Here is a 13,221-nt window from a genome sequence, read left to right on the forward strand (position 1 = left end):
GCAATGATCGCCGCAATGGCCACTGCTCAAGACATAAAGGAGTTCAAGAAAGAAAGTAATCTATACAAATAAAAGGCAAAGCCCTCACTGAATGAATGAATGACTGACTCATCACTAATTCTCCAACTTCCCGTGTAGGTAGAAGGCTGAAATTTGGCAGGCTCATTCCTTACAGCTTACTTACAAAAAGGCAGGTTTCATTTCGAAATTCTACGCGTAACGGTCATAACTGGAACCTACTTATGTACATATACGGCCATGGCGACCGAGCTGCAGGCTGTGTGAGGCAGAGTTGCGTCCCTCATCGTCACACCTCCCACGTAATTGAGTGCCTGCCCTTATAAGGCTGTCCATCAGCAGCTATCCAATACACACGCTGCCATGAAATATTCATGTACGGCTCACGTGAACTGACTTTGCAGGACTGGGAAAGGTAAACCCGTGCATGCAGTGTGTGGTGTCTCAGATAAAGGGGAAGACGAGCTGTTTATTGATGCAATAAGAAAGGAACAACCCTCTGAGTCTGAACAAGCTTTTGTAGACATATCAATAGGAAACCAAGGTGTAAAGCTTAAGTTTAAATTAAGTTCATAGACACGCTGCTGCTAAATATTCGCAGGCAAATCCACAACTTAATACTGGGAATGCCTGTTAAACATCTTAGATTCACGAGTACCGATTTGGGTAGTGATCACTTCGATGAATGAAACCTATTATCTTTACAACGGTTGACAAACACTGAATATAACTTGAACACAACATATCCTCCAAATACGAACCTGATTCAAAGAAATAATGATAATCAAATCCTTTATGACAGCAACACTTATAACAGTGACAAAACAATTACATTGACAATCATGTTACGTTATTTTTAAAATGTTTCCTTTTCTTTTTCATAACTTCTTTAACACACTACTTCTCCGCTGCGAAGCGCGGGTATTTTGCTAGTAAATGATATAAGGAAAAGTGGTATAAATGATAAAACCCATTGCGGCACTTCTTGTGTGATTTTGGGCTATACAAAAATAAATTGTATTGCATATATAGAAAGAAATAAAGGACATACACAAGACAAACGAAAAGTTGCTGCAGGATATTAAAGACCATGAGAAATATGTAAATAATCGCTTTGAGGCAGTCTTTAAAGGTATGCTAGAAAAAATTGAGGAACAAATTCAGGAAAATGCGTCTACGTTTGAGAATAAACTAAGAGCACTTGGTGCTCCATTGGAAGATGTTAAGCAAACGTTCATGACTTGAATTGAAATAGCCGAACAACTGGCATCTACCATTGACGGAAAAGCAACATCTGCAAATTCTGAATGCAAGATACTCTGAGACAGACTGTCTGCCCTGGAAGATGGATGCAGAATGAATAATATTAGAATCGAAGGTCTCCCTGAGACTTGTGAAAGTCCAAACCCAGTGAAATTCGTAGCTGAACTATTCTGTAAAATAATTGGAAAGGACTTCAAATCGGACACCGAGATAGCAACCGCTTACTGCATACAGAGATCATATACCTCTAAGCCTAGGACTCTTATTATGCGTTTAGAAAAATTACAATCTAAATTACAAATAATGTTACTTCTCAGAAGCGAGGGTATATTTGAAAATAACAACGTTCGTATTTTCCTTGCTTTCTCGCCCTCAACGGCTTCTAAACGTGCTACTTTTTACTACATTAAATAGCGCTTACAGAAAATCGAGATCAGTATCCTGGCAAACTGAAAGTGGACATTCAAGGCAAGCTCTACATTTTTACCTCTATGGAGGAAGCAGTAAAAGAGCTAAGAAAACAGATCCCAGCACTTTTTTGTCGCATCCTGTCATGGAATGGCAAAGAAGATACTGGTACCGTAATTATACATCCTTTTCCCATCTCGGCGACTTAATGCTTTAACTACAGTTATATGCATATATGTATGTATGTATGGATTTTTTTTTTTATTTTTTTTAAATGAGACAGTTTAACACCATACCCTTGGTTTGTTGTTTTGGGGCATACTATGCTTATCCAGGGCCACTTTTTAACATCATTCCCTGAGTTTACTATCTCAAGATTGTTTAAGATTATATTGTATGCTTGTAGCATTTGGACTGTATTGTTATTACATATCTCAGTTTTAATCCTCATACTCCACTTCTGGGGAGCTTGTGTTGTTTTGAACGTGCTCTGTCTCTAGGTATGTCAGAGGACTGGGACTTTGAAGTCTGGTCCAGCCTTACATGGGAATGTAAAATGGGGGGTGTCGGGGTGAGGAAAAAGAGAGCAAGCCCTCTTTAATCTATCCTTTTAATCTTTATGTGCCAAAGTAACAACTGGCTTCATGGCAGTAACTCCTGGAAAAATTGGAGATAAAGGTCAAAGTTGTCTTATTTTCAGTTAAGACTACAAAATGACAACAAATGTTCAGAATCGTCGTCTCCATGACCGAACAGTTTACATTGTGAGCTGGAATGTTAAAGGTCTGAATCACGAATTAAAAAGGGAGAACGTATTCTCACACCTATCAGATCTAAACGCTAAAATAGTATTTTTACAGGAGACTCACTTATTCAGCAATGATCAGTTTTAGCTGCACAGAGACTGGACTGGCCAAACATTCCATTCCAGCTTTACAAAGAAAACTAGAGATGTGGGAATTCTTATACATAGAACAGGCTTATTTGCAGTATCAGATGTAATATCTGATCCTGAAGGCAGATATGTGATTGTCATGGGTTATTTATTTAACTGTAAAGTGATTTTGATAAATGTCTATGCACCCAATGTGGATGATAGGAACTTCATCCAAAATGTATTTGCATCCATTCCTAATGTAAAAAATTATAATGGCTGGGGACTTAATGTGTTTTAAATCCATACCTAGATAGGTCTCCTGCCACAGGGGCGATGACATTTAACACTGCAAAGACAATTACAAAGTTTGTAACTGATCACAACTTATCAGACCCATGAAGATTTCTAAACCCAAACTCAAGAGCATATTCCTTCTACTCACCAGTGCATCATTGCTACTTAAAAATTAATTATTTCTTTGTAGATAACAATTTCTTGCCAATGATTAAATTTTGTAAGTACGACGCTATTGTTATCTCTGACGACGCCCCTTTCATCTTGGAGCCCAAATTATTATGCCCCACATACTCATCTTGCTGATGGCATCTTAACCCACTTTTATTAGCAGACGAGAACTGTACAGAATTTATATCCAAAGATTTTTTTAATTTTTTAATTTTTTTTTTGTTGGTTATTCTGAAGGAATACTCTGGGAAACCCTGAAGGCTGTCTTAGGAGGACAGATTATCTCATCTTTCCCACAGAAATGAATTGGAAACCAAGAAGGTATCCGATCTAATCAGTGAAATTACTAGAATAGATCAAGAACGTGCCAGGTGTCCAAGTTAGTAACTTCATAGAAAAAGACAGGCTCTTTATTCAGAACTCAACCTACTAACAATTAAAGAAACTGAACAACTCATTTTGAAATCGACATTACTATGAACATGGAGAAAAAGCTAGTAAGATCTTAGCTCAACAAATCCACAAGCAGGAAGCTCGCAATGCAATCCCAGCAATCCCCAACACAGACGGAGACAAAATCATTGACCATAAAAATATAATGTGCACATTTAGAGACTACTATAAGTCTTTATATTCTACTGAGTTTAAAGAAGACAAGACACAATCTAATGCATTTCTGGATGCATTACAGATACCACAAATAGATACTCTCAGTGCATTACTAGATGAATTACTAGATGCTATAAACTCACTTCAGAGTGGGAAGCAGCAGGCCCTGATGGTTACTCTGCTGAATTTTATAAAATATTGTCAACTCGGCTAGCTCCCTATTTATTAGCAACATTTTCAGAAGCAAGAGACAATACAATTCTACCTCAGACTGTTCGCCAAGCATTATTTACCGTCTTTTTAAACAAAATAAGGACTACAATGTGCATCATACAGATCAATTTCACTTCAGAATAATGGTGTTAAGATACTCTTCAAAGCTATAAGGATTGAGAAAGTGCTTCCTTCGGTAATATCACAAGACCAAACTGGATTTATTAAAGACAGACACTTACCTTCCAATCTTCAATGCCTGTTTAATGTAATATATTCACCTACAAAGTCTTAACACCCCGAAGATGTTGATATCGTTGGATGCAGAAAAAGCATTTGATATCGTTGAAGGGAACTACCTTTTCATTACATTGGAGAAATTTGGGGTTGGCCCAAACATTTGTGCATGGATCAAACTACTGTATACCAGTCCAGAAGTTTCAGTTTATATTAACATCATTGATTCAGACTTCTTTAAACTAGACCAGGATGCCCCTTGTCACCACTGCTTTTTGCAGTCGCCATTTAGCCTGGCAGTTCACTCTCGAAATGTTTATGCGATAAAGGGTATTGTCAGAGAAGGACTTGAAACAGAAAATTTGTCTATATGCAGGTGGTATGGTACTGTATACAGTAATCCCTCCTCTGGAACGCAACCCCCGCGATAGATGAAAATCCGCGAAGTAGAAACCATGTTTTTGTATGGCTATTTTTATATATTTTAAGCCCTTATAAACTCTCCCACACTGTTAACATTATTAGAGCCCTCTAGACATGAAATAACACCCATTAGTCAAAAGTTTAAACTGTGCTCCATGACAAGACAGAGATGACAGTTCTTTCTCACAATTAAAAGAATGCAGACATATCTTCCTCTTCAAAGAATGCATGTCAGGAGCAGAGAATGTCAGAGAGAGAGAGAGCGCGAGATAAAAGCAAACAATCAAAAAATCAATACATGCTTTTGGGCTTTTAAGTATGTCGAAGCACCGCAATAAAGTGGCATTTTGTAGAGGAGCGTCCGTGTTCTCTAGGAAAACAGCCTCTGTGCAAACAGCCCCTCTGCTCACACCCCCTCCGTCAGGCAGAGAGTGAGAAAGACAGAGAAAAGCAAACGATCAAGCACCGCGCGGCAAGCATATCGTATACCATTGAGGAGTTTTATTTAGTATGTAATACATGCTCTGATTGGGTAGCTTCTAAACCATCCGCCAATAGCGTCCCTTGTATGAAATCAACTGGGCAAACAAACTGAGGAAGCATGTACCATAAATTAAAAGACACATTGTCCTCAGAAATCTGCGAACCAGCGAAAAATCCGTGATATATATTTAGATATGCTTACATTTAAAATCTGCGATGGAGTGAAGCCGCGAAAGTCGAAGCGCGATATAGCGAGTGATCACTGTATATCAAATCCACAAAATACTGTGCCTGGTCCTAACAGCACTAACAGAATTTCAAAAGATTTCTGGTCTCATAATTAATTTGAATAAAAGTGTACTCTTTCCAGTGAATTCTCAAACACAAAATGTTAGATTGGACACCTTCCCTTTTATCATTGCAGATCAGTTTAAATATCTAGGGTTAAACATCACAAGTAAATATAAAGCTCTTTATCAAGAAAATTGTACCATCTGTATGGAAAAAATTAAGCATGACTTGCATAATGGTCTATCTTTCATCTCATTTTAGCTCGAAGAATTAACATTAAGTTGAACATCCTTCCTAAGCTTCTTTTTTATTTCAAAACATTCAAATTCAATCAATTTAATTCAAAACATCAATAAATCATTTTTTTTAAAATTTGATTCGACCATAAATTCATTTATTTGGAATTCAGAACATCCACGTATCTAAAGGGCGACCCTACAAAGACCTAAGGCAGAAGGTGGCATGGCTCTACCTATCTTTCAATTGTATTATTGAGCAGGAAATATACAAGCTATAAAAACCTGGACATGGACACAAATAGATGAATATACACAGGCTTGGTCTGCAATATAAATAAAATCTTGCAGTTATTTCTTTATATTCCTTGCTTTGTTCCCCAATAAGTATAAGTCATTGCTGATCTACTAACAACCCAATTGTGCTTCACTCACTCAGAATATGGAACCAATATAGGAAGTATTTTAAGATAGAGAAGCTTTTATCTGTGGCACCTCTGTACGAGAACCACCTTTCTCCACGCCCTTGAACGTACGCAGTGTTTAATGTCTGGAAAACATTCGGCATTAAATCACTTAGAGATCTGTATATAGACAACATCTTTGTATCCTACGAAAAATTGCACTCCAAATGTAACTTTCCAGCAGCACATTTCTTTCACTACCTTCAAATTAGGAACTTTGTTAAGCAAAACCTGCCCAATTTTCCTCCTGTCCCCACCTCTCGATCAGTCTTGAGGACTCAGACAGCATCTCCGTAATATATAAAACCATTTTATAGTCCCTCCTTTTCAAAGATCCAAGAGTACAGTGAAAAAATGATCTCTCGCTGAATATCTCAGAAAAGGAGTGGAAGGTAGCAATGCATAGAATTCATTCGAGGTCCATATGCACAAAGCATACAATTATTCAACTTAAAATTATATATCAGGCACATCTGTCTTGTTTATAATTGCCCAAAATGTTTCCTGGGCAAGATTCAACTTGTGAACGTTGCAGTCAAGTTCCAGCCTCACTGGGACATGTTTTGGGCGTGCACCAAATTAACATCATTCTGGACCAAAATCTTTAAATGCCTTTCAGACAGCCTTGGTGTCACAATACCTCATAATCCACGAACAGCTGTGTTTGGTGTACTTCCAGATGGGCTTAAAGTGGAGAAGGACAAACTAACTGTAATTGCCTTTACTTCACTATTGTCACGTAGACTTACTGTATATTGCTCAACTGGAAGAATCCTAACTCTCCTATTTTAAGTCAGTGGGTAAGTGATGTTATGTATTATCTGAAATTGGAAAAAATCTAATTTTCACTTAGAGGATCTGTACAAAACGTTTTCAAAATCTGGCAGGATCTAATCAATAACATTTTAGAATAAGCATTTTAATTGAGGAAGCAGATTCTCTCCTATCTTTTTTAATTATTCATTTATCTATATCTCTTTCTCATGGGGTCCATTTGTTTCAAACCTAATTTTGTAAATCTTATTTGTAAGGAATGTTATTTGATTTTAATAAAATCAATAAAATCCCCAAAAAAAGGAGAATATGTCCAACTGTACTCCTGTCAGCCAAGAAGCTGCAGTGGGCACTTATTCAAAAAAACTGGACTGTTGGAAGACTAGAAAAACATAGCCTGGCCTGATGAATCTCAGCTTCTGATAAGATACACAGATGGTAGGGAATTTGGCACTAATGGCATGAATCCGTGCACCCAATCTGCTGTATGTTAACAGTCCTGGCTGGTGGTGGGGTGATGTTGAGGTGAATGCTTTCTTGCCTACTTTAGGACTGTAATACCAGTCAATCATTGCTTGAATGGAACAACCTATTTAAGTATTGTTGCTGACCATGTGCATCCTTTTGTGGCCAAATCATCCATCTTCTAATGGCTACTTTCAGCATGCTGATGCACCAAGTTGCAATGCAAATGTCCTCACAAACTGGTTTCATGAACATGATAATGAGCTTAATGTTCCTTTAGTGACCTTCCCAGTTACAGGATTGGATTTCAGTGGAACAATTTTGGTATGTGGTAGAATGGTCGATTTGCAGCATCAGTGTGCAGCTGACAAATCTGCAGAAGTTGTGTGATGCATTCATGATGTCCGCATGATCCAGAAACTCAAATAAATGTTTCCAACATCTTGCCAATCCATGCCACAAAGAATTTCTTTTAACAAAGTTTATAATTTGCACTTAATATAAGTAGTGTGTTACTGAAAGACCTGCTTGAGGTGCAGTTTTTCAAAAGTTATGAATAAATGTAATATATAATTATCCTACACAAATCATTAATGGACATCATCTGGGTTTATCCTGGTATCCCAATTTTCTTAAAACATTTTGTTTGTTTGTTCATTCACCTTGTCTTGAGTCATAGTTAGAATACATGATGCTTTGACTTTACCATTATCATTTAACAATCATTTCCATTATAAATATTATGTTACTGTTATGTTTATGGCTGCAGTCATTTGACAAGCTCTCCTTCAGTTTTTCCTAACTCAGATTAATACAGTTCTGCTTGTCAAACAATCTCCTCTTGCTTCCTCATGCTCCAGAGGCTGTCTTGTTTTCCTGTTATTGTTTGCACTTGGTTCATTGGCCACAGCGTACTCAGGGTTTATCAAGGTATTACTTGGAGATTTAAAATAAAAAATGTAACAGGATAGTAACATATGTATTAGAGGTCAGAATCTTTGAAAAGTTTGTTTTCTGATTACTAAACTTCATTATAGGTCTTAAACATGGAACAGAATAAACCTACCGAGAAATGCTGTATACCCATTACAGAGCAATATTAAAGCAGTTTATTTAGCAGTACATACAGTATATGAACATCCTTTTTCCAAAAAGTGGTGAGTATGCCTTTAATCACAACCACAGTCATCACTTTGAGGAAATGATTCATGAGCCAAGATATTCCACCAGGTGAACAGTAATTTTATCCTTTGCAAAAAAATTGGATGGTATGGGAAAAATCATTGCATAGTACAGCATTTCCCTGAAGTTACTCAAAGGTTTGTGTTTGAGACTTATGTAAGACTGTTGAGAGGCTATTTTAGTATCAAGCAGTAGGAAGATGTTGAGCTCATTTAAATTTTAGGATAGGATCAGTATACTTGTATGAGGTTCTGGGTGTAAAAATATCAGGGCTAATGATAGTTCCATACACAGCAGTAAATGCTGATTGTTTATTTTGACAAATTGACTTGAGCTTCTACCTTTCTAAAACTAAAGTGCTACAGTCATTCTATACCACTTGGATACTCAAAATTCATGCAGGTTTATGCATCATTGTGAAAAGATACCAACTTCCAGATTTCACTTAAGGTCTAAACTCTTCTGTTTTGGAGTAACCCAATTATATCTTGTGGTGATACACGTTAGTGGTCTATGGAATTGTGCTGGTTGTTAGTTTAAGAATAGTGTGCTCATGCTCAGGGGTTATAGGTGCAGATTGACAGTGTATCCATGCAGTCCCAGGTTAATGGTAAGGAAATTGGCTGATCAGGCACTTATGTGCAAATACGATCAGTTCAGCTAACCCTACCCCTACTCCACACCCTAATTTCTCCTCTTTGGTACTCTGGAGATCGTACTTAAGGTACCTACACTTAATTGAGTATGAAAAAAGCCTGAGCAAGATACTAGGTGAATGAAAAAGTGAAGAGAGAGGTCAGGAGTTTAAATTGCCAGGAAAGAAAATTAAAAGTAAGTAGTGGCAGGATCTTGGCAGAGCTGGTATTGTGAAGAAGCAGCAAACAGTTGGGGTTGATGCCAGATGTGAACTGAGTGGACAGAGCTCGCGGGGTGGAGTCGCTTCTAGTGAGCACCTTCTCTGTGTGATCCCATGACCCGGGCTTCTGGGGTCCCATGGGTACTGAGGGATGGTGGTGGATACACAAGTCACTTAATGGTTGACTTCTCTTTCTGAGAAAACCATGGAGTATTAGTAGAAGAAATCTAATTTTAGATATATGTACTGAAGCCTGTGCTGGGTTTTAAGAATATAGGCTGACTGTGTTTTAACCTTTTGATTTTAATAGTAATTGGATTATTTATTGATTGATTTTCAACCTCCACTTGAACACCGTTTTATTATGGTTTATTTATTTATTTATTGAAACTGAACTACACTTTTGCCCATTCAGTTGTTTGGAATAAAAAAGTACTTCTTACATTTGCAACTACATCTGTGGTTCTGCATTTGTCCTAGTCAGTCTCAGTAAATGAAAATTGATGTCTGGATGCAAGAGGAATATATCAGCGCTGATGAACTGGGGCATCACACATCTTTTTTGTTAAAGCTATGTAATGCTCTGCCTTTTACAGACATTTTGTGTCCTTGGTATTTTTAAATCTAAGTGTACATTCTGGAGAGTAAGTGTTAATAGGTTTTATAAAGTAAAATATGAGTTTACAGGTGCATCTCAATAAATTAGAATTTTTTTGAAAAGTTAATTTATTTCAGTAATTCAAAAAGTGAAACTCGTATATAGTTTCACTACACACAGTGATATTTCAAGTGTTTATTCCTTTTCATTTTGCTGATTATGGCATCAATGCGGCGTGGCATGGAGTCGATCAGCCTGTGGCACTGCTGAGGTGTTATGGAAGTCCAGGATGCTTTGATAGTGGCCTTCAGCTTGTTTGCATTGTTGGGTCTGGTGTGTGTCATCTTCCTCTTGACAATACCCCATAGATTCTCTATGGGGTTTAGGTCAGGCGAGTTTGCTGGCCAATCAAGCACACTGATACCTTGGTCGTTAAACCAGGTATTGGTACTTTTCGCAGTGTGATTAGGTGCCAAGTCCTGCTTGAAAATGAAATCTGCATCTTCATAAATCTTGTCAGCAGAGGGAAACATGAAGTGCTCTTACATTTCCTGGTAGACAGCTGCACTTTGGACTTGATAAAAGACAGCGGACCAACACCAGCAGATGACACGGCTCCTCAAATCATCACTGACTGTGAAAACTTCACACTGGACATCAAGCAACTTGGATTCTGTGCCTCTCCACTCTTCCTCCAGACTCCGGGACCTTGATTTCCAAATGAAATGCAAAATTTACTTTCTTCTCAAAAGAGGACTTTGGACCACAGTCCATTCCATTTTAGCCCAGGTAAGACGCTTCTGATGTTGTCTCTGGTTCAGGAGTGGCTTGACACAAGGAATGCGACAGTTGTAGCCCATGTCCCAGATAAGCCTGTGTGTGTTGGCTCTTGAAGCACTGACTCCAGCCGCAATCCACTCCTTGTTAATCTCCACAAATTGTTGAATGGGCTGTGCTTCACAATCCTCTCCAGGCTGCGGTTATCCCTGTTGCTTGTGCACCTTTTTCTGCCTCATTTTTTCCTTCCACTCAACTTTCCATAAATATGCTTGGATACAGCACTCTGTAATTAACCAGCCTCTTTAGCAATGACATTTTGTGGCTTACCCCCCTTATGGAGGGTGTCGATGACTGTTTTCTGGACAACTATCAAGTCAGTAAGTAGTCTTCCCCATGATTGTGTGGCCTACTGAACCAGACTGAGAGACCATTTAAAGGCTCAGGACACCTTTGCAGGTGTTTTGAGTTAATTAGCTGAGTGGAATGTGACACCAGTACAGTATATGCCATAAGATAAGTTGTAAGCTCACAAATGGTAAATGATACATAATAACCGTATTTTTATACAGCATGCTTACTTGTACATTAGATTTTGAAGGATTAAAATGGAACCAGAGGTAATATTACACCTCTTGCAAGGATTCACATAGAACATTATACATTGAGGCATGCAGATTATCGAACCTTTGGCAAGTAATTTATGATATATAAATAATTCATAAATAATTTGCCATTTTAGTGTGCAAAGATAGTTTGACAGCCTTTAAACAAAATCACTATTAATGCTAAAACTGCTGACTATGAGTCTACAATATTTAAACTTTTTCACAATATTCTAATTTTCTGAGATACTGAATTTTGGGTTTTCATTAGCTTTAAGCCATAATCGGCAAAATGAAAAGAAATAAATGCTTGAAATATATCACTGTGTGTAATATGAGTTTCACTTTTTGAATTGAATTACTGAAATAAATTAACTTTTTGCTGATATTATAATTTATTGAGATGCACCTGTAAGTCATTTATGAATAAATATGTGAAAATTATTTCATACATTCACATTATCCCAGGAATTTACTGGTAATTTACCAGGCAAACAGCAAATGTGAGCAAAGCTGGAGCCCTATATTTTGGCAAATTCCACTTGAGTAATTTCTAGGTTAGAAACCTAGTCTTTCTCTATACTCAGTCCATTCTAGACGGAAGCAATGACATTGTTTTAGCAAACATGCAGAGTGTCCTTTGTGTTCTATGTGTGTCAGACATGAAATTTAAAAGTTTACATCAATAATTTTTAAGAATAACCAAAAATGTTTTTATAAAAAGTTTATTATATGAAAAAGTCTTTCAAACCGACATTGGCACCCTGCTGTACATTCACGCCAAGCCATGAAGAAAACTGCAAAGCCTATCAGATGTGTAATTATTAACCTGAAGCATTTTTTGCCAACAAGGAGAGTGTTGGTGGTCAGCAGAAGTGAAGCAACTGTGAAACAGATGCATGCTACACTTGTATGGTACTTAGACGGTTAAGTCAGTAATTTATTCTTCCATTTTTTGGTGATCAAATTTTTACTAGAGAGATGGAAAAAAAGAATATTTCCAGCAAAACAAAATATCCCAAGAATTTTTTTTTAAGTATCAGAATGAAAAATTTCTGAAAGTAGTGAAATGGAAGAAAATGGTGGGAAAGAATCTGAATGCTTGAACAAAAACAACCAAAAAAAACACCCCAATACCAAACCCTGTGAGTGCCGCAGCTGCAATATTGCAAACAAGTGGCTGCTGTAAGGGTGTCCAGTTTTTGATATGAGATTCAGCAGAGAACCAGTTCTTAATGTTTATTTTAAAAAATATTGATTATCATGGCTGAAAATTCAATTACATTTTACATTTTCTTATTATTTGTCTGACTCCTTTGTGACTTAACAACATTTATGATACAATTGGTTACATTTCATTTGCTTTTTTTCCAATTGGAGAACAGGCGGGTCCAGTGACTTGCTGATTTTCACACAGTTTCATTAGCGGGATTTGAATAGACAACCTCAGGGTTTAAGATCCAAAGCCTCAACTACTAGTCCAAACTGCCTACAATTTAGCAAACATTTTTTAAAGGCATGATTTCCAAATGTTTGAAGATAGACAATCAACATCTTTCCTACAAGAAGCTATAAGGCCAGTTTGACAATTACAGTGCCCAAACAAAGATTTTCTACTGAAGAGAGAGTATGAACAAAGGTCCAATAAAAACTGAATATGTAAAGAAAAAATATATAGACTACAAGATTTGGCAGCTCCAAAACATATGAGAAACATACCAGGAAATTTGGAGGGACAGCACATTTAGAAAATTGGTAAAAATAGACAAGTACCTTTAGGAAATTGATATTTTGCGTGTGTTTGGTTTTTTTTTTTGTGTTTTTTTTAATAAAAAAGCATTCTTTAATATGATAACTATATTAAGCAAGTGGAAATATGCAGTTCTAATACAAAGAGCTTCATCCTAGATTCCAAAGTAGTAAACGGCTCTAATAACCCCTTATGTTGACTTTTTTTTTTTAATTTTTTTTTTTGTG

At 37.0% G+C, this 13,221-nt stretch overlaps 1 protein-coding gene across 1 annotated transcript in view; it reads left to right on the plus strand.

Annotated features, from left to right (window-relative positions):
- The window catches only part of nus1 (NUS1 dehydrodolichyl diphosphate synthase subunit), a 58,166-nt gene that overhangs the window by 19,749 nt on the left and 25,196 nt on the right, over positions 1 to 13,221 (plus strand). The window lies entirely within an intron of this gene.

This window comes from Polypterus senegalus, chromosome 3, assembly GCF_016835505.1.
Source record: "Polypterus senegalus isolate Bchr_013 chromosome 3, ASM1683550v1, whole genome shotgun sequence".
Taxonomy (NCBI): Eukaryota; Metazoa; Chordata; class Cladistia; order Polypteriformes; family Polypteridae; genus Polypterus; species Polypterus senegalus.